Source organism: Hyla sarda, chromosome 5, assembly GCF_029499605.1.
Source record: "Hyla sarda isolate aHylSar1 chromosome 5, aHylSar1.hap1, whole genome shotgun sequence".
NCBI classification, from domain to species: domain Eukaryota; kingdom Metazoa; phylum Chordata; class Amphibia; order Anura; family Hylidae; genus Hyla; species Hyla sarda.
Window position 1 is genome coordinate 226,050,631 of NC_079193.1, and position 21,322 is coordinate 226,071,952.

Sequence of the window (21,322 nt, forward strand, 5' to 3'; positions counted from 1 at the left end):
AAGCAGAACTACAGGCAGGAATAAAAGCAGGACCCCTGGTGGCTGAACTTTTAGGGGTTAATTTAACACCCAAAACTACACAATTTTATTAAAAAGTACATTAGAAAGGTAATTCAAATAGGCTAATCTATAATATATTATTTTGAATAGTAATAATACTGACAAGTACAATTTAATCAGTGATGTAGCGTAGTGTGTGTGTGTGTGGGGGGGGGGGGTTACTACACACAAAAAATTTATAGGGGCACAACATTTTGTATGCATTGTTAAGCGCACACAGACATTTATGGATGGCAAAAGATAAGAGGTAGGACATTGTTTAAACCCTCTGGAGCATAACATGAACCCTCTGCTGGAGGCATATAGACTCAGCTTGCATATGTACAGTCCAAGCTCTCTCCTACACATAGCACTAGCTAAGCCTGGCCTCTGTGTTCCCTCTTGGTGTCTCTGCAGATGGAATTCCCCTAACAACAACAGACAGAGGACAGCAGTTTGCAAGGAAGTAAGCCAAGACTTTAGAGCTTTTTTTCTGGGGGTAAGGAGTCATTTTTGGCAAACCATGTGATGGATAAATATATTAGAAATCACATAGGCTATCAAATGGAGTAAATTTGTTTAAACCAACTGGAACCATTTAAACTCACACACTGAAAATAGCATAAAAAATAACTATAGGGGATGCTGGGGTAAAGTAGTATATGGACCATGGTCTCAGAATGCTGAATGTATAATCCCCAGGTATTTAACTAGCATAACTGTATTACAACAAGCAAAAAAGGAGCTATATATTGACAGACAAACTGTACGTACAGCAAGCGAGGCACTTGCCATTACTAGTTCATGCCAAAATTCCCAAAACCTTGAAAATGTTGCTTTTATGGTCCCCTGTTTATTTCTTATTACTCCATTACTAATGTTGCTATGATTCTAAATGTAGGAAAATGAGCACAAATTACCTTACCTATAGGAAGAAAAGTTTAGGCTAGCCTTAAGGGACCACCAGTCCTTGTGGCCGCCATACCAGGTGAATGGACTGCCTCTACGTATGCCTTTCCAGTACACTATAAATATTATTTAACGTATTCCTATTTATATGACACAGAATGATTGTTTTGATGCCAATTTCTACATTAGTAATATTTAACTAGAGTATTTGGATAAATCTGTATTAAAAAAGCAAAGCAGGGGGACGCATCAATGTGTCTACATAAAACTAGCAGCAGGCATTCCAAACCAAATACACTTTGTTTCTGCTAGAACAATCCTTTTTTTGTAAATCATAGCACATTTATATACATTGCACATGTTCTTTGCATATATTATCTCCAGAACTCAAAATTACAATTAATATCTCACCCTTCTCTCCCCCAAAATCTGCAATGGAGGAAGAAGTCCCCATACACAATAGATGGTTGGCTGCCAAAAGTCAACATTATTCTAATATTCTAATTTATTGTGTAGATGTCAAGTAAAAGAATTATATGACATGCCACCGCCAGAGGACTTATCCCTCTTTATTTTTGACAAAGCTATGGAATTTACTGTCAATTATACAAATAGAATATTTTTTTCAACTATTTTTTTTTTTTTTTAACTTTGGTTACTACACATGCATAAGAACATTACAAAGTTATCACTAGTTGCAGATTTTAGGTACACTGTATTGCACATTTACTTTCTTACAGTACAGTGGCATACAGTGTTATGATATGATAATATGGTAATAATATGATAATATTGTAACTATTATATTACACCTCTAATTTTAGATTATGTTTTTTTTACTGCCATATCTCTATTTTTTTTAATATGTCTCATAAGTCACTTTATATGATGTGGTACATTAGAGCAAGAGTTACTCAGAACAGAATTTGCATTCCTTGTGCTCTCTGCAGAATACAGACAACCATTACAGGAGGTTGTATTCTGCAAAGCAATGGGCCTGTCAAAATGTACTAAAAGGCAATTGAGACAACTGTAAAAATACAGTGCCGTTTTGTTGTAGAAATTTCTTGGTCTGAGCTATTCATCTGAACGGAATTTGCAGAAACGTGTGCGTATAGATCTATGGGACTAATTTCAAGTTCCAAAAATGTCTAAAACTCAATCTGCCATGTGTCAATCTCAATCTGTACCATGCTATGGATACATTCTCCCATATGTATTTTGATACAGATTTTCCGCAGCTGATTTTGCTACCCATTCACTTCAATTGGGTAGCAAAATCCACCTTGGAAAATCTGCGGCAAAACACGCAACAAAATACACACGTGTGAACATACCCTTATAATGTCGAGGAAAGGATCTACAGGGAATATAAATTCCATGGGCTTTGAACTGAATAAACTGGGTTTGTTAAAGGGGTACTCTGACCCTAGACATGTCTGTTCGCGGGGCTCCTGCTACTGGGGACCCCCACGATCTCCCTGCTGCACCTGGCGTTCGTTTAGAGCCTTGGCTGTAGTTCCAGGGGCTTGTGACGTCACGGTCATGCCCCACTCGTGACATCATGGCCACACCCCCTCAATGCAAGTCTATGGGAGGGGGCGTGACGGCTCCCATAGGCTTGTATTGAGGGAGCATGGCCGTGACGTCACAAGCGGACATGACCGTGACGTTTCGAGCCTCTGCCCGACATCGACATCGCCATGAGGGAGCGTGGCCGTGAGGTCACGAGCTGGCGTGACCATGATGTTTCGAGCCTCCGCCCCACATCGCCCTGCATCGCCATCACTCCGTGCACTGGATGTCTGGGGTGCCGCAGCCTAAATTGTGGGGGTCTCCAGCGCCGGGACCCCTGCGATCAGACATCTTATCTCCTATCCTTTGGTTAGGGGACAAGATATCTAGGGGTGGAGTACCCCTTTAAGGTAGATATTTGGGTGATGGATAAATATTTAAATATTCCTTAAAAGTGTATTCCAACCTTTGTAACCAGCCCTGAAAACCATTGCTGGGACCACAGTAACTGGGAACATTCCAAGAAATCTTGAAGTTTTACAGAGGTCAAAGCTTTGTATGATACTTAGGGGAAAAAAAGCTTAGCACATGAAAAAATCTGTGAAATTAGACAAAGCTGTAGCTGTATGTGGATGATAATATATCTGATGCACAACAATATATCTGCTGATCAGCCACATGACTATGAATACTATACCCAGTATATATCTAAATCCTTCTGAAGCACTACATTCCCTATGTATTAATGCATTATTGAGCTGTCTTACTGTTCTAAAAGCCATATGAATCCTTTATTTATCTATCTCTATAGCTTTAGATCCCAGGAACAAATCAATGACAGCACTGCACACTGCAAAAGACAAAATAACAATGCACACAGTACACAGTCATAACAAATGGGATTAACCAGATACATATAACATGAAATAAATAAGGTTTAAAAGCTATTTTACAGTAGCCATGTATAATCTTTGATGTTTGGGTTTACAAGAGGAGAAGTGCTATTTTTGGCCTTTATATAGCTCGTATTTGACATTTATACAAGATCTCATCCCCCCGTAGACTATGGTGGAGACTTATCAAAACCTGTGCAGAGAAAAAGTGGAGCAGTTGATCATAGCAACCAATCAGATTGCTTCTTATATTTTTCAGAGGCTTAAGCCTTTCTAAAAATGAAAGAAGCAATCTGATTGGTCTCTGTAGGCAACTGCTTCACTATTCTTCTGCACAGGTTTTGATAAATCTCCCACTCTGTCTCTAATTTTCAGTGGATAGGCCAGTACATCTTGTGGGTAGGCCATCAATTATATTAGCCTGGAAAACTCCTTTATGTTATACTATCCTAATGGGCATTGGGCATGAGGCATTGGTATTCTATTTATGAAAAAATATCTAAAAACCCCTGAGGGTATGTTCACAAACGGCGGAATAGCCGTGCGGAATTCTGTTGAAAATATTCTGCACGGACATTCCGCTGCAGCAGAATCCCATTGTTTTCAATGGGATTTCTCTGCATTGTGCACATGGTGGAATCTCTGTGGCAGATGTTTCTGCCGCAGAAATCCCGATTTCGACAGCCGCAAAAAGAATAAATGCATTGCTGTCTATGAGACGGCGCATTTCTGAGTGGTCCTAGCACCCGCCAGAACTTTAAAATGTGCGGAATGTCTGCCATGTTTTCTGGGTGGACATTCTGCACATTTTAATACTGTGTTAACATACCCTGACAAAGAAAACTCAACTTTGGTCAGTAAAAGAATTTGTAGGATAGTGCTGAATGCTATGTATAATTCATCCGCAATAATCACATATGCAAGAAAGAGAGAGAACAGAGCACATACCGTAAAATTCTGTGCAGGTGCAGCTTTATTCTTTAAACAGGGAGACAGTTACAGAGGGGCGGATGGGTGCTTCGGGCTACGGTCTGTGTCACACTAATCTGTGCTTCATAGGCCTGATGAAGCACAGATTAGCTTGACACGGACCGTAGCACAAAACTCCCCCGAAGCACCTGTCCGCCCCTCTGTAACCGTCTCCCTGTTTAAAAAATAAAGCTGCACCTGTAAGGAATTTTACGGTATGTGCTCCATTCTTTCTCTTTCTTGCACATGTGACTATCCAATAAAATGGTTGCCAGTTTCTACACATGATTCAGTTATAATGCACCAGTGTGCACTGCAGGTAAAGCAGAGATATGGGTATTAATGTGGCCATAAATGTTGGCAAGTGTTACATTTTGTAAGAACTATATGGAGAAAAAACAAAGGAGCGCAGAGCTTCCCATAGAGTAGTATTGTAGGGTAAAGGTGATGCAGACCAAAAAGCAATGAATTAGTTTGCTCACCTTCTGTTGTTGTGTTTTACCAGACACAACAACTTTCAAAGCATGCAGGATTATCCTTGTCAGTGGTGCAGCCTCCCAGTGATCGACGTCACGGGTTGCTCCGGACCGATATATGCAATGGAGTTCAGAGGATAAAAATTACCGAGTATCAGGTGCGATCCACATGAGTGATATTGTTCCAGACAGACGTTGGTAAAAGGGTTTCTTTATTAGCCAATGAGCAATGTCTGTGTGGAACAATATCACTGATGTGGATCGCGCCTGATACCCGGTAATTTTTACATTTTGTAAGAGAATACTGAAATCCCCATAGAATAAATTTATTATCAATGGAATTAGCCATTCAATATGCATACAGTAAAAACTGTGGGGGAGATTTATCAACACAGAGGAAAAGTGTTTGCGGTTGTTCATGGCAACCAATCAGATTGCTTCTTTCATTTTAAACATTTTGAAAGAAGCAATTTGATTGGTTACCATGGGCAATTGCACCACTCTTCTTCTGCACAGTTTTTGATAAATCTCCCCATGTATCTTTATGATTGGCCAACCACTGGGATGATGGGACCATATGCAGAAGATCTGTAGCAAAAAAATTCTGCAATGATCCAATTCATCTAAAAATGGTTTTCAGGCACATTGTGCAGGAATAATATTCAGAGACAGAAACAATATTATGATGCATGGCGGTGTTTTTCAGTTGCAGAAATGACAATAGTATTAATAATAATAATATTTATACAGCACCAACACTTAAAAGGAGGGGTACTCCTAAGACAAAGGGGATAAGATATCTGATCATAGGGGTCCCGCCGCTGGGGAGCCCCGCAATCTCTCATGCAGCACCCCCTATCATCAGCCTCACAGAGCGAAGATGGCTCCCTGTCTGATGACTCACGATCACGGGGCTGGAGTATCGTGATGTCACGGCTCCATCCCCTTGTGACATCACATTCCGCCCCCTCAATGCAAGTCTATGGGAGTGGGCGTGGTGGCCGTTACATGTGGGCGTGGTGGCCTCCCATAGGCTTGCATTGAGGGGGCGGGGCATGATGTCACAAGGGGTGGAGCCGTGATGTCACTCCGGCTCCGTGATCGTGAGTTATCAGACACTGAGCGATCTTCACTTCATAAGGCAGATGATAGGGGGTGGGACCAATGCCATCAGACATCTTATCCCCTATGCTAGAAGTATCTGACATAGGGGCAACCTGATAACTATATATTAATATAAATCTAGAGGAAGGAAGATTTTTACACCAGCACAGACAGGGGTTCTTAACTGTAAGAACAGTGAGACTATAGAACTGTCTGTCAGAGGAAGTGGTCATTGAAATCTCAATAAAAGAGTTCATAAGGGGCCTGGATGCATTTCTGGAGAGTAATAACATTACAGGTTATGGATACTAGATTTACTGGGACAGAACGTTGATCCAGGGATTTATCCTGAATGTCAGGAAGTATTTTCCCCCCCTGGTATGGGGCAATTGGCATCAGCCTCATAAAGTGTTTTTGCCTTTCTCTGGATCAACTCAGTATGGACACAATAGAGATAGAGGTTGAACTTGATGGACTCTTGTCTTGTTTCAATCTTATGAACTATGTAACTATGACATTACAATATTACATACTAAATATTCAAACACAAAGAGCTTGGGCCCTGCTCACGAGAGTCTACAGTCCACGAAGATGGAGAAACAAATCTGGTGCCTGTAAATTTTCTCTAGAGTCAAGAACCTGCCAATTCCAGGTGTGTGCCTTTAAAGAGCTGCTTTACATGTTACTGTATCTCACAGGCAAATGCAGAACCATTAGTTGTAATGTACATATTCAAATTGTTTAGTAATACTAAGAAATCAAAAATGAAGCTTTGAGCATCTGTTGACTGAAACGTCTTAAGTGAGAAATTTTGGAGCAGAGCATTTTGTACATTGAGAAAGGGTTCATGTTGGCTGGCTTGCTATTTGGATGCCGCCAGATATCCCAGATGAGTAATGAGGAGTCAGAATGTGTTTCTCACCCTGCTTCTGGCCACGGACTGCGGTGTAAAATAGGCAGCTGCTCTCCACCGGATAATAATGATATTGCAAGTAAACAATGTACATCCATGAGGTGATTGAAAGCTTTACAGACACTAAACAGCATGATAATTGCTTGATCCTATGTTGCAAATACTATGTCATGCTTACTTGTGTTTTTCTACGGTATTTTCCGAACATCTATAATTTAGAAACAATATAGCACTGTTATTCAATGACTTCATGTATGGTGCTGTATGGTCACTGTATATTGGTATCAGCACCATATGCTGATATTGAGTGGCATTAAAGCAAATAGGAAAAGCTTGTAATACCCTACACAGCCTACATAGTCTCACCGCTCTTACAGTAAAGAACCCCAGTCTGTGCTGGTGTAGAAACCTTCTTTCCTCTAGACGTAGAAGATGCCCCCTTGTTATAGATACAGTCCTGCACATAAATAGGTTGTTGGAAAAATATCTGTATTGTCTCTTTATATAGTTATACATAGTTATAAGGTAGCCCCTCAGCCATCATTTTTATTAACAAAATAACCCCAGCTTCCAATATTCTTCTGGGAACTGTAATCCACACACTACATTTACTACTTTGGTTAGTAGTCTTTGAACCTGCTAAAGCTCTCCTTTGTCTTTGCTGTGCACTATGCCTAGTACTGTACACAATATTCTATATGTGGTCTGACTAGTGATTTGTACAGTGGTAAATTATTTCCTCATCTTGTGTATTTATGCTCCTTTTGATGCACCCCATAATCGTATTTGCCGTGGTAAAAGCTGCCTGACACTGGCTATAGGTCAATAGCCTTAGACAGTGATTTGCTGAGCAGCAATTAATGTTTTTGGCCCATCCCCGGTCTCGGATACTTCTACCATATTAGACACTTGCATACATTTTTATTATTTATTAAATTCACTATATTTGCTTAAAGGGGAACATATATTAAATATGTATGTGTGTATGGGTATATACAGTGGCCCTTCTACTTACAATGGCCTTAGGTTACGATGTTTTTAATATACAATGGTCTTTTCTCACACCCCTTACACCTCTCCTGGCTCACCACAAATGTCAATGAACTGTATCTGTATTAGTTACCTACTTACATCTTTAATCCTCACATTTTCTTATTTTTGGGTGACATTTTGGGGGCCTCAGAACCATAGAGTTATAGTCTCAATGGTTTCAACAAACAATGGCTGTCCAATAGATATTGGAACGTAATCACTGTACAAATAAAATTGTATTTTGTAAAATGTAGACCGTTGCAGATCAATAGGTGTTTTGTCTAATGGCTGAGTCTACCTTCTAGAATGCCCCAGCATTGCTTACATAAATGATTGTTCAGCTGGTAGCACCTTTTTATCCGAGCCCTAACAAGGTGTATACATGTTCACACTTCAGAATACCCCAGGCAAGGAATTTAGTGAAGAAAATATCACAAGATATATTACTATTTACAACGTAATTACACGGTTGATAAGAGGAGAAAGAGGAAAGATGGCAAATGCAATTGACGGCTGCTTTATATATATTCAGGCTAAATAAATTGAAACCTCACATTTTTACTTCTGTTGAAATCAGGAAAAAACTGCAAAACACCTCAGGCAAAGTTTTAACCAATACTGCACTGTAAGATTTATTTCCTGGGTATAGCAGAATCACATGGCAAAGCCACGTGCACCAAGCCTGTGTAACGGGCCGGCACTCCGCGACCCGTTGACTCTGTGTTATGGAGCCATAGACATTTTTATGTGCCTCTATATAGTGCTAATATCATTTTCTCCCCTAGTAAAAGTATAGAGAATACCTACATGATACGGAATGTAATAGTATATGCCGCAATTTTCTTTCTATATGAACCCATAAGATAAAGTCTGTATACCTCTATATGAAAACCCAATGCGCCATATGTACTGCACCTGCTCTGAATTTCCGGTGCTTTTAACTACAAGTGCATCCTTAGGAAGCTGTTGAAGATGAAAGCCAGCAAATCAGAGGGTCTTTGGCTCTTTATCTCACCTCTTACTCTGTCATGGGTCTGCAGTCTAAGAGAGGCCTAAGGAAGTGCAGGAGACCTCTGTTCTCTGCTCCCAGCTAAGACGCATGCACTGTAATGACACTCACCGTCAGGGCTGCCATCAGGGGGGTACAACTGATACCCCTGTAAGGGGCCCGGACCCCCAGGAGGCCTGGCCAGTTCCGACAAATTTTTTTTTTCAATTTCAGTGAGTGACATTGATCGCGGTGTCTAAATGCTTAAGTTAACAGTGCTGGTTAGCTCAGTGGAGCTGATGGGGATATTCGCAGTAAAATAGCGAGTCCCAATCAGCTGGGTGGATGGCGGGAGGGCCCTTACCTGCCTCCTCGCCATCCAATCGGTGCTCTGATTCTCTGATTGCATGTTGTAGCCCCCTATGGAGACTAAAAATAAAGTAAAAAGTGTGAAAAAAAAAAAAAATTATAATAAGAGTGAATTACCGTAACCCCTTGCTTATAAAAGTTTGAATCACCCCCTTTTCACATTTTTTAAAATAATGTAATCAAAAATAAACATACACATATTTGGTACTGCTGCATGTGTAACTGTCCAAACTATTGAATTATAAGGTTAGTTAAACCACACGGTCAATGACGTACACATAAAAAAGTACCAAAGTGCAAAATTGTGCATAAACTATCAAAAAGTCCCTGATAAAAACTACAGATCATGGCGTAAAAAATGAGCCCTCATATAACCCTGTATGCAGAAACATTTCAAAGTTATAGGTGTCAGAAGATGACAATTTTCAGCATACAAATTTTGGTGCTTGTAGTCAAAGGGGTACTCCGGTGAAAAACTTTTTTTTTTTTTTTTATCAACTGGTGCCAGAAAGTTTAACAGATTTGCAAAATACTTCTATTAAAAAATCTTAATTCTTCCTCTACTTATTAGCTGCTGAATACTGCGTTTGAAACACAGAGCTGTCTGCTGACATCACGAGCACAGTGCTCTCTGCTGACATCTCTGTCCATTTTAGGAACTGTCCAGGTTAGAAGAAAATCCCCATAGCAAACATATGCTGGTCAAGACAGTTCCTAACATGGACAGAGATGTCAGCAGAGAGCACTGTGCTCATGATGTCAGCAGACAGCTCTGTGTTTCAAAAAGAAAATAATTTCCACTGTAGTATTCAGCAGCTAATAAGTACAGGAAGGATTAAGATTTTTTAATAGAAGTAATTTACAAATCTGTTTAACTTTCTGACACCAGTTGATTTAAAAAAAAAAAAAAAAGGTTTTCACATGAGTACCCCTTTAAATAAAACCTATATAAATTAGGTCTCCTTGTAACCGTATGGACCTACAGAATAGAGATAAAGTGTCATTTTTACCAAAAAGTACACTTCATAGAAACAGAAGCCCCACAAAAGTTACAAAATGTCTTTAGTTTTTTCAATTTCGCCCCACAAATAATTTTGTGCTGTAGATTTTGTGGTGAAATGATTGATATCTTTACAAAGTACAATTGGTGGCGCAAAAAAAACCAATCCCTTCTATGGGTCTGTAGGTGGAAAATAGCTAGGAGAGACATGGAAAAAAAGGTGTAGTCAGTGTAGGGTCCTTCTCAAAAGAGTGCCTTGTGTATTTTAGGATTTTTTCCTTAAATAATGTGTTAGGGGAGATATGAAAAAGGGTAAAGGAGTTAACCTTGTGCTTTTAAGGTGTTTTTTTGGTTAAATGTGCAAGGGGAAGATTGCTATGACAGGTAAGAAAAGGTAGTGTAGTTAGTGTTAGTGTAGAGTCCTGTGTGCTAAACCTTGTGCTTTTACACTGTTTTTTGGTTACCTGTGCTAGGGTAAGATTGATAGGGCGGATTAGAAAAGGTAGTGTAGTTAGCGTAGGGCCCTGCCTAAAAGAGTCTACCTTGTCGTGGTGGCACGCTACATATTCTATGGTCAAAAAATGATTCCTTGCTGAAATTACTGATGACTGTCTGACTCATTTCTTACTGCCTTTGTTTTTGTCGTTCTAAAAAAAAATTAATAATAATCAGGGGTGGTTCCTAGGGTTGGGGTGTCTAGGGGTGGAGTTGGCATGGACCCTAGGGGGTGGGGCATGCCACGGGGGTTGTGTGTGTGTGTGTGTGGGGGGGGGGTTAGGGGTCCAGGCCTTGAGCTGTGAGAGGGGCCCCAAAATTTCTGATGGCAGCCCTGCTCACCGTGGGTGAACCCAACTGGGAGAAGAAGATCCTGCCAATGGCGGACACAAACAGGATGTGAGTATGTAATGTTTATTTTTTTTTTCCTAGAGGGCTCTCCATACAGGGCAAACCATTTCCCTATTGGGAAGCAGTTACCTACTGGGGACATTTATCTAGTTACTATGCGGCACCTAATTACCTACTGGGGGGCACATACCTACTGGGGCAACTACTTACTGGGGTACCTGTCTATTTACTGGGGGACAAACAACTAAAGGGGGTACATCCCTACCTACAAAGGAGGCACCTAGCTACCTGTTAAGGGACAACTATCTACCAAGAGAAGCATTAATATAATTGAATGGGGAATGCCATTTATCTCAATTTCCTAGGACACTTAATGACCTTATCCAAGCCCTGAAGAACATACAGGAGATGATGGTAATCTCAAGGCTGGTACTTTTTAATATTTGTAGTATGAACCTAACAATTGGGCCCAGTGCTTTTATTTGAGAAAACTTACATAACTATTGATCTTACTAAATAGAACTGCAGGGATTTAGGTGTAACTGTAATACAGATGTCAAAGTATAGCTTTAAACCAGGATCAGATATTAGAAATAATGAAAGGGTGGAGTTGAGCCACAACTGGTAAGGGAAAGAGCTACGAGGGACCCTTTCCACGGCCGGTAAGAGGTGCATAACACAGAGAATTTTGCCTTGCAGGACTCTTGGGTAGCCTGAGAAAACACCACCTAGTGCCACTGACCGTCACATAGTGACGATTTGTATAAACTGAGGACAATTTCTTTACAGGAGCAGTGCCAAGAGAAGTAAGTGACAGCCTATATCCTAAATGCTGATTGTCTATTTGAACACACTTCTACTTTACATCGAGAACTCTAAGTGAATTTCAAACAAAACTAGGAACATTGTGTTTCCTCTTTTCTAGCGGAGACCTCTAGGATTGGTACTATTGATAACTACATTAGGACTTATCTGATGAATTTAAACGGTATACCGTTGTATTGATTTCTTTTCAAATGTGGATTACAACTCATTTGTTTTTATCTATTTATATAGATCAACTTATTTTTATTCATATTGGTGCTGCTGCAATGACCCTGTGGCTGACACCTTCAGGGCTAACACACTTTATTACTAGTGTTGCTCGCGAATATTCGCAATTCGAATATTATTCGCGAATATCGCATATTCGCGAATTCGCGAATTTCGCGAATATAGCGCTATATATTCGTAATTACGAATATTGGTTTATTTTTTTTATTTTTTTTTTCTTCACAGTACACATCACAGTGATCACCCCTCTCTGCTTCCAGCTTGTGTGGTGTAAAGAAGGCTGTAATACTACTGTGTGAGACTGGCGTGCGAAAATTCGCATGTGCGAAAATTAGCATATGCAAAGTTTCGCATATGCGAATTTTCACGTGTGCTAATTTTGTATTTGCTAATATTCACATATGCGAATATTCGCATATGCGAAAATAGAACGAGAATATAGCGAATATGCGAATATTCGCGAATATATGACGAATATTCGTCCATATATTCGCGAATATTCGCGAATTCGAATATGGCCTATGCCGCTCAACACTATTTATTACTATATTTCCGACATTTCTTAGGCACTTGTGCCCAGCCAGTTAACCTCGGCCCTATTACACTATGTTTTTTCCCCCTTAAATATTGAATGCAGTGGATTATTCATGATCACGTTCAGTTTCAATTTTATTGGCACATCACATTTTTCCCTTGAAAGTGGACCATATTCTTCGACCTACTCAGTTTAAGGCATACATGAAAGTAAGCAGAATTTCAGTAGGAATAAACATTAAAGTTGAAAGTAATGTAGGAAAGACATCCAATGGGGAAGTAGGTTTGAATTAATACTTTGGTTTTACTGTTATCCGCAAACCCATAAATTTTGCACATTTATACTTCACTAGAGAGTTTCCTAAGTTTAGGAAGAAGTGGGCCAACCCCTTGGCCCACAATCAGTTACACATGCCCAAGGGAAAAAATACAACTGAAATGAGACTTTTTATGAATTACCCTCTATAATCCAGTCCAGTGATGTGGATACAAACTTGTAGAATGTTGCAGAATCTTGTAACACCTTTTTCCTTGGACTAACTCATGCTGGAGTCCTAAACACTCAGAGCTGCCAGCCTGATTTGTTCACAGCCAAACAGGCTGTGAACAAAGCAGGCTGGCAGCTCTGAGTGTTCTCCTTTGTGAACAAAGCAGACTGGCAGCTCGTAGTGTTTAGGACTCCAGCATGAGTCTGAAATGCTTGCTGCCAGGACTGGTAGGGAGACCCCTAGTGGTCATTTCTTCAAAGTGGAAAATTAAATAGAAAGAAGCATATTTTTTTTATAACATGCAATTGTAAAGTTATTCTGCATACATTAATCTATAATATATCAAAAGTTTTTTTGATGAGAGGTACCCTTTAATGGCCCTAGATTGTGATAATGAGGGCCAAGATGGGTTCCAAGATGGACAAATCTACAGTAAACATGTATAAGCACATGCACTGGTGGGCGATCATAGAGGCAACAAAGGGATAAAGGAGAAATTACATTGTATGACAACTGAAATATGTATCATCCTTAAAATCAACTCAGGGCATGTTGGCTTTCATATTATTCTGCTGCTGATATTGCATTATGACGCCTTACCTACTGGAGGATCTGTTTCTGTGTCTCAGATAGAGGAAGTTCCAGCTTCTTCATAAAACTGAAACAAAACACAGAATAACTCTATTAAATGAATATATAAAATTTCAGCGAAGCTTATTATTCTCAACTGATAATAGAAATAATTACAGTCCATTAACAACTAAGGCAGTACTATACAATTCCGCTCCAGTTATTACAATAGCCGGCTATTTTATAAAGAGGACTTACAATGAAGGTCATGCTGACTGTCATATCTTCTGAACTTCGCTTTTGTTTTTCTTCATGCCGCCCCTCCCGATTGAATACACATTTTCCCTCATCATTCTGCATTCAATACCCCATAATGACAATATGAAAACAGAATTTTAGCTTTGGGGGTCTGTCTACTATAGGGACTAAATGCAGAGGAAACTTTACTAAAAGGAATCACATGAAAAGAGGAGAATTTATTGCCAGAGACAGCTGCAACAGATCTGCTGCCACACTGCTTAGGCTATGTTCACATCAACGTTGTGAAGTTCTGTCAGAGAGCTCCTTTACAACTGCTGAAAATTCGGCAGGGACAGAGGTTGTGACACCAGACAACAAAGGAACCTAACAGGTTCCATTTACATTGAATGGGGTCCATCAGGGTCACCCTAATGTAAAAATAGCCTTACTGGTAAAATAATATGAGAACTTGGAATGTTTAGCTATACTAGATTTTCACTTGGCAGTTTTTCAGAAAACTTCTTCTGCAGTTTTTGAACCACAGCCTTCCTTAATGTTTCTCATTCCTTTTGAATACACTTCTGGCTTTGGCTCAAAAACAGTAGCAGTATCCCAAAAAAACTGCTGCAGATTTTCTGCCCATGCAAACGTAGGTGATTGAACAGGTAACTGAAATCAGGACACTATACCACTGGGTGGTAAAAAAAAAAAATACACAAACAATAATACATGTTTATGTATAAATAAGATAAATTAGAAATACTAACACACAGGGCTAGGGGTAAAGCAGTGATCAGTACCTATACCGTGGTGAAGTACACAACACAAACAGGTCAGAATAAAAGTCAGAATACAGGTAACTGATCAGAGATACTAACTAGACATAATAAAATCAACCATAAGTACAGACAGATCATATGACAAACAGGCCAAGGTAAAAATTAGACAAATGGGTCAGAACTACAAAGCCATGGCAAAATCAAACTAACAAGACTGAACTGAAATAGACAGTACTAAACCAGAACAAATCTAAAATCAAGAGCAAGAGCCAGAAGTCGGAGGAGGAATTAAATACCCCACCTCAGCTGCTGATTGGCCCAAGCCTATAACTCTTAACTGACCAGAGTGTAACATGCAAAGCCTGGCCAGGTGCAATTGTTAGACTAGTACTGTATATTGTGAATATTTTAAGATAAATTGCACAGATGTTCCTGAGATTGGTAAAATTCTGCCCTACTAAACTAAGAGTTACTCAGAATGATGGGTAATGGATTCTTTTTCTATAACAGATTGTGAATCTATTAAAGAAGTTACATTTAGTGTACAGAAAAGAGGAATATATTGCAAAGCTGATTATTACTAAATACATATGGACTTCACATGAGCAGCAATTCCCCAAAAACCTGGGACTGCCCCTGGCAATCAGGGAAACTTGGCAACCATGATGAGGAATGTGGTCTTGTACCACTTACTTCTCTGTACAAGATTGCTTTCCTGACATGCAGTCTTGAGTAGGAGTATTTTCCAGAACAGGAAATGAAATGATCATTCAATGAAGAAGAAAAAGCCATCTATTTGCCTTGGTGTGAATTGCTGTTGAATGCATTGAGCTTTTAGATGCATTTATGTAGAAGCTTCTGTTTCACGAATAGCTAGCCCCTATGATTAGTTTAACCCTGATTAGGATATCGGCAATTTAGCAAGAAACAAGGTAACTTAGTTAGCATTCATCCTCTTCTGCTGCACAGCCATTTGATCTCCCTCAAGGTCACTTTCTTAGTAACTTGATGAGCATTACATCATCCCATAAAACAGAGCAGTTATATCACCAATCGATAAGGAGGACTCTGCAGTACAGGAGCATCCCTTTGTACTTCAGAATCAGGTTACATCTCTACAGGCGTAAAGAGCATTAAAGGGCATTTTTCACATTAAAAGCCCCGGTGAATCCTCTGGAACAAAAACCCATTTATTATTTGTTGCTCTTTTCTGATGCAGTATATAGTATAAAAGCAGATCTTCCTCTCACCCAGAGATAAAACACAAGCGTGTAGATAGAGTTCACAAACAGTCATTGAGTCCTACAGCAATAGCTCAGACAATAGAATGGCACTGGAACATAAAAGACACATACAATAGGAAAATCTGGGCCCATCTTGTGGGATAAAAGTAAGTTATTAAATAGATCAGATGAAATCAAGGTTGGAGAAAGAAAAATATGGCAAAAAAATAGCAACATCTTTAATGGGGAAAGCCAAACCTTGGAATTATGTTCCCAAGTGTTAAGATATTATTTGCTAGCATAAGTATTGCTGATTCACTGACATTAATGTTCAAATAATTCTTAACACCATGCCAACCAGATCTCTTAACAGGCAGAAGTGAGTTATTAATCGGAACTGCGTTGGGCATGCTTGGTGCAAAGGGCATATATGCCAGCCATAGAGGCAAACCAAATGGCTGCTATAGGGCACTTTGAGAGAGAATGCATAGAGCCCTACGTGGTTCCATCTAGGGATGCACTGAAATTTCGGCTGCCGAAAATTATCGTCCGAAAATGTCCCTTTTGGCCTTTTCGGCTAAAGGGGTTTACTGCCTATAATTTCAGTAGGCGTGGCCTAAAATAGGGGCATGGCTTTAACTTTATACACTCTCCGGTGTGAGGTGCAGAACTGCACACTGGCGCTACACTGCCTCATCTCCCCTGTGCTGTGGGAGGGAACTCAGGCAGTCGGAAGTACAAGCCCCCTGTGCCCCCCCCCCCTTCCCCAGGTCTGGTGCGGCGCAGTCCGGTACAGGCCCTCAATTATGGGCCGACTGTCTCTCCTCCAAGCAGTGCCGAGACTGGGTGCAGGTGACTTAACCCTCACACGGCTGACCACCGTGTGTATACGGCGCAGCCGTGCAGCGAGAGTATGAAGTGAGCTCAGGAGCTGAGCTCGCTTCATACTGGCTAATGCCGGACATCGCTGATCCATGTAATGTCCGGCATTAATCCTATAGACCTTTTAGAACTTTGATTGCGGTGTCTAAAATGCCGAAAACAATCTGTGATAGCTCAGTGGAGCTGATCGGGACAATAAATGTAAAAAAAAAGCCCCTCCCCCTGAATAACAGTTTAAATCACCCCACCCCCCACAGTCAATGGCATAAATATATCTAAAAAAAAATACCAATGGCCAGAATTGCTAATTTTTGTTCACTTAATGTAGCAGAAAAAAAAGTCATCCAAAAAGTCCCATCAAAATAAAAATGGTACTAATAAAAAATACAGATCACAGCACAAAAAATTAGCCCCTATACAACCACATATATGGAAAATAAGAAAGTTATAGGGGTCAGAAGAGATTTTTTTTTTTTATAGATTTATTTTAAAAACTATAAGGGGGAAATTTATCGGAACGTGCTGAGAAAAAAAATTGAGTAGTTGCCCATAGCAACCAATCAGATAGGTGTGTACCCCTATAGTGTGTCCTGGAGTCAATGTATGGTGAGTGGCAGTGCTGTGGCTCCAAGCTCAGCCAGTACTTTCTATAGCCACCCCGTATGTGTTCCAGTGTCACCTTCAAGTACATCAGTAACTAAAAAATTCTGAGCATACAATTTTACAAAAACTATATTGAAAAAAGTGGGTAGGGTAATGCATTTTCGGCAAAGCACAGCCTAAATTTTTGGTTTCGGCCCAAAATTTCCCTTTCGGTGCATCCCTAGTTTCATCCTGTTCCCATACCCGGCAATGCAATCTGCTCAATATTCCAGTGGAATCCCTTTGACAGCAATGGAATTCTGCTGCACCAGAATTTTCAAGCAGAATTCTGCTAGTAAACTCCATACTGTGCATGGACCTTAAGAAGTTTTTGTTATTTGTTGTACTTGAACCGCACAATTAAAACTATTGAAGCTTCATCACAGTCACCACTATAGAAAGCTGAAACCTCTACAGAAGAGGGAAAGTTCTATCATTTCTAATGTAAGGTAACACAATAATGGATAGACTGAAGATTTAACAAAACAACTAAAGATGTCTAATTCTGCTTCCCAAAATTGCTTTAGCTATTTTGCTATGTGAGGGTGTTTCTAGGTGAAAGGTTTTTATATGCATCATTTTCACATAACTATATGTTAGCATATAATTTCCATAAATTTGAAGGAATGCATGTATGGGGGAATGCATTTAAAAAAGCATTTAAAAAAAGCAAGTATGCCATTGCATTTTTCCATTTTATTCACAAATTTAAGTTAAAATGTATAAGGATATGCATTTACTGTATAGACGTGTGAGGAGGGTACAATTATAAATATATCTATATCTTTTTTTTTCTTGATATTTTTTGTGATTTTGATTAAATAGCATTGAATAAAATGCGTTTGTCACGATGCCGGCAGGCAGGTAGTGGATCCTCTGTGCCAGAGAGGGATGGCGAGGACCAAGGGAGTAGGCAGAAGCAAAGTCGGACGTAGCAGAAGGTCGGGGGCAGGCGGCAAGATTCGTAGTCAGGGGAGATAGCAGGAGTTCTGGTACACTGGCTTATAAACACACAAAACGCTTTCACAAGGCACGATGGCAACAAGATCCGGCAAGGAAGTGCAAGGGAGGAGGTTAGATATAGTCAGGGACCAGGTGGGAGCCAATTAAGCTAATTGGGCCAGGCACCAATCATTGGTGCACTGGCCCTTTAAGTCTCAGGGAGCTGGCGCGCGCGCGCCCTAGAGAGCGGAGCCGCGCGCGCCAGCACATGACCGCAGGAGACGGGAACGGGTAAGTGACCTGGGATGCGATTCGCGAGCGGGCGCGTCCCGCTGTGCGAATCGCATCCCCAACGGCCGAGACAGAGCAGCGCTCCCGGTCAGCGGGACTGACCGGGAAGCTGCAGGGAGAAAGACGCCGTGAGCGCTCCGGGGAGGAGCGGGGACCCGGAGCGCTAGGCGTAACAGTACCCCCCCCCTTAGGTCTCCCCTTTTTTTTGTCCGGTGACTGCCTCCCCTGGGATGAGGACACCGGGAAGGAATGTATGGTTTCCTCAATGGCAGGCAGTACAGCAGGAGTAGGAATGGGGAGGGATGGCAGAGGGCGAGACCTGGCACGGGGCAGTGTGACACCAGGACGAGGGTCATGAGGGGATACAGAGGTTTGCCTGATGGGACTGGGAGGGGGGGAGAGGCATTTCCTGTGGCAGGCAGAGTCCTTAATGACCTTAGGGGGAGCGGATACAGGAGGAACCACAGGGGCACGGCAGGGATTACTGGGAACCGGTAGAAGGCAGTCCTTGGAACAAGAGGGACCCCAACTCTTGATCTCCCCAGTGGACCAATCCAGGGTTGGGGAATGGTGTTGAAGCCAGGGTAGTCCAAGGAGAATTTCGGAAGTGCAATTAGGAAGGACAAAAAATTTAATTTCCTCGTGATGAGGTCCGATGCACATTAGGAGGGGCTCCGTGCGGTAACGCACGGTGCAATCCAACCTGGCTCCGTTGACCGCGGAAATGTGGAGTGGCTTGACAAGACGGGTCACCGGAATGCGGAATTTATTCACTAAGGATTCCCGAATAAAATTCCCAGAAGCTCCAGAGTCCAGGCAGGCCACGGCTGAGAGGGGAGAGCTGGCTGAAGTAGAGATCCGAACAGGCACCGTGAGACGTGGAGAAGCCGACTTAGCATCAAGAGACGCCACACCCACGAGAGCTGAGTGCGAGCGTGCGTTTCCCAGGCGTGGAGGACGGATTGGGCAATCCACCAAAAAATGTTCAGTACTGGCACAGTACAGACAAAGATTCTCCTCCTTACGGCGATTCCTCTCTTCCAGGGTCAGGCGAGACCGATCCACTTGCATGGCCTCCTCGGCGGGAGGCCTAGGCGCAGATTGCAGTGGAGACTGAGGGAGAGGTGTCCAGAGATCTAAGTCTTTTTCCTGGCGGAGCTCTTGATGCCTCTCAGAAAAACGCATGTCAATGCGAGTGGCTAGATGAATGAGTTCATGAAGGCTAGCAGGAGTCTCTCGTGCGGCCAGAACATCTTTAATGTTGCTGGATAGGCCTTTTTTAAAGGTCGCGCAGAGAGCCTCATTATTCCAGGATAGTTCAGAAGCAAGAGTACGGAATTGTATGGCGTACTCGCCAACGGAGGAATTACCCTGGACCAGGTTCAGCAGGGCAGTCTCAGCAGAAGAGGCTCGGGCAGGTTCCTCAAAGACACTTCGAATTTCCGAGAAGAAGGAGTGTACAGAGGCAGTGACGGGGTCATTGCGGTCCCAGAGCGGTGTGGCCCATGACAGGGCTTTTCCAGACAGAAGGCTGACTACGAAAGCCACCTTAGACCTTTCAGTAGGAAACTGGTCCGACATCATCTCCAAGTGCAGAGAACATTGCGAAAGGAAGCCACGGCAAAACTTAGAGTCCCCATTAAATTTGTCCGGCAAAGACAGGCGGAGGCTAGGAGTGGCCACTCGCTGCGGAAGGGGTGCAGGAGCTGGCGGAGGAGATGGTTGTTGCTGCTGAAGCTGAGACTGAACTTGCTGTAGCTGTGACTGTTGCTGCTGTTGCTGTGACTGGAGCTGCTGTAGCTGCGACTGGAGTTGCTGTGTCATGGTGGTCAAGTACGACAGCTGGTGCTCTTGTCGGGCGACCAATGTAGGGAGGTCGGCGGCAGCTGGCAGAGGAACTTCAGCGGGATCCATGGCCGGATCTACTGTCACGATGCCGGCAGGCAGGTAGTGGATCCTCTGTGCCAGAGAGGGATGGCGAGGACCAAGGGAGTAGGCAGAAGCAAAGTCGGACGTAGCAGAAGGTCGGGGGCAGGCGGCAAGATTCGTAGTCAGGGGAGATAGCAGGAGTTCTGGTACACTGGCTTATAAACACACAAAACGCTTTCACAAGGCACGATGGCAACAAGATCCGGCAAGGAAGTGCAAGGGAGGAGGTTAGATATAGTCAGGGACCAGGTGGGAGCCAATTAAGCTAATTGGGCCAGGCACCAATCATTGGTGCACTGGCCCTTTAAGTCTCAGGGAGCTGGCGCGCGCGCGCCCTAGAGAGCGGAGCCGCGCGCGCCAGCACATGACCGCAGGAGACGGGAACGGGTAAGTGACCTGGGATGCGATTCGCGAGCGGGCGCGTCCCGCTGTGCGAATCGCATCCCCAACGGCCGAGACAGAGCAGCGCTCCCGGTCAGCGGGACTGACCGGGAAGCTGCAGGGAGAAAGACGCCGTGAGCGCTCCGGGGAGGAGCGGGGACCCGGAGCGCTAGGCGTAACAGCGTTTATGTGCTTATTGTATTTTTGCATTGTAGTTATTGTTTTTAGGGGATCTATCTTCCAGTATCCTGTTTCCTGCTCCAAGAAGAAGAATCTACTAGTTGTTTTTATATTTTAACATTTTTGTTTAGTCCC

General features: G+C 42.1%; 1 protein-coding gene across 9 annotated transcripts in view; it reads right to left on the reverse strand.

The window, feature by feature from the left end:
- ATXN1 (ataxin 1) overlaps positions 1-21,322 on the reverse strand; it is a 299,798-nt gene that overhangs the window by 77,240 nt on the left and 201,236 nt on the right. For 8 of the 9 annotated variants that reach the window (XM_056521225.1, XM_056521218.1, XM_056521226.1 and 5 more), the window contains one exon: positions 13,729-13,786. The exons of the other annotated variant lie outside the window; for it this stretch is intronic. The gene's annotated coding sequence lies outside the window, so the exon portion shown is untranslated. The remainder of the gene's footprint in view (positions 1-13,728; positions 13,787-21,322) is intronic. 9 annotated transcript variants of the gene reach the window in all.